This window comes from Ranitomeya variabilis, chromosome 2 (genome assembly GCF_051348905.1).
Source record: "Ranitomeya variabilis isolate aRanVar5 chromosome 2, aRanVar5.hap1, whole genome shotgun sequence".
NCBI lineage: Eukaryota > Metazoa > Chordata > Amphibia > Anura > Dendrobatidae > Ranitomeya > Ranitomeya variabilis.
Window position 1 is genome coordinate 698,721,621 of NC_135233.1, and position 1,701 is coordinate 698,723,321.

General features: G+C 47.8%; 1 non-coding gene across 1 annotated transcript; it reads right to left on the reverse strand.

The window, feature by feature from the left end:
* Window positions 1-276: 276 nt before the first annotated feature.
* On the reverse strand, window positions 277-470 carry LOC143810783 (U2 spliceosomal RNA). Its single transcript, XR_013223174.1, has one exon. It is a non-coding gene; the product is annotated as a U2 spliceosomal RNA (small nuclear RNA).
* Window positions 471-1,701: the final 1,231 nt, after the last annotated feature.

Sequence of the window (1,701 nt, forward strand, 5' to 3'; positions counted from 1 at the left end):
CCTCCCCCAATACATCCTACATTATTCTTAGTTGTTTTCCTTCATGTAGAATGAACCTAGAAGGAAAGAAAGGGTTTATATTAATTCCGAAATTTTGGTCCCATTGACTTGCATTGGTATCAGGTATCGGTATCGGCGATATCCGATATTTTTTGAATATCGGCCGATCCAATCCGATACCGATACTTTTCAATATTGGAAGGTATCGCTCAACACTAGTTATAGCACAATTTGTGCTGATTTCAATTCAATCTGTATTTGGAAGCCGGATCAGAGAAGGAGTGCACTGTTCCCGGAGATACCGCAACAGCGGCTCAATGCGTGGAGTGGACAGAGCAAGCTCTTTTTCCATCTCCCTGTTCTAAAAATCCATTTAATATATGGTCCTCAAATAGAAGATGTACCAGATATTAAACTGATAAGAACAGGTGCTACACTTGATCTTGAGTGGCGGCGGCGGCGACGACGATTTCAGCCAAAAGGCCAAGCAGCGATAACCAGATATGGTTTATCACGTTCACCACACCAAGGCCTAACACTGGTCCTTGATCCTAGCCGAAAGGCCGAGAAGCAATAACCAGAAAGCGTTTTGCCCTTGTGCCGCACCAAGGCCTAACACTGGTACCCTTTGGGGAGATGGAGCAAAAGATTGCCCTGAGGAGGACATTTTAGCAAACCGGACGCCTTCACAATGACAGTTCTGCTGTTTGTTCAAGCTGTGAGCCACTCGTTTTTAATCTGCATAACCCCACCTATTGTAACCCTCCCCCTTTGTTCCAAGCCTTTGTTCCAATGTGCACTACTGAGTACCAGGAGGTAGGGTTGAGCGACTTTTACTTTTTTGGGGTCGAGTCGGGTTTTGCGAAACCCGACTTTGTCAAAAGTCGAGTCGAGTGAAGTCGGCCGATTATCGCGAAAAGTCGGGGATCGACCGAAACATGAAACCTAATGCAAGTCAATGGGGAAGCATAGTTGGCAGTGAGTGGAGGCCAGGAAAACACCTACAGTGCCCATTTTAATGGCAAAAACATCCATTCTTGTTACTGAAGCTTGTCAATGTTAATTTACTTTATAATAATAGATAGGCATTGGAAATTGGGGGTCATTTGGCTAAAGTTGTGGGGGGTAGGGCTGGTTCAAGTTTTTAGTGGGCCCAGGAAACGTGGACTACGTCACGGCAGTGGAGCAGTGAGAGGTAAGTATGTCAAGTTTGCAAGTGCTGTGATCCTGAGCAAGCAGGGGGGGCCCACTCGTTGGCATTGGCACTGGCACAAGGCCCCTCAAAGTACAGCAGTGTGTTTGCACGGCGGGGGCGCCTCCCACCGGCAGCGACACTTTTGCGTACTCTGAGGGGCCCTGTGCCAGTGACGTCACCAACGAGTATGCCCCCCCACCTGATGAAGGAACCTGCACTTTCATCTGCACCTTCCTCTTTGTCCCTGTGTAAGGTGGTATAGCATGCGGGAAGGGGAACCTTACTTTCAGCAGGGTCAGATTCTGGCTGTGTAGAGTGCAAGGGGAATGTAGTGGTCTGGGTCAATGTACCAGCAGACTCATCTAGCAGTGGCTGGGCAATGGGCAGGATGAGGAGGAAACACAGATATAGGGCCAAAGAATAAAGTAGGCTAAATGCAGTTCAAAATTGGTAACAGGACTAAACAAGCAGCATTGCTTTGTTCAGTGGAGTAGCAAACCCAGGAG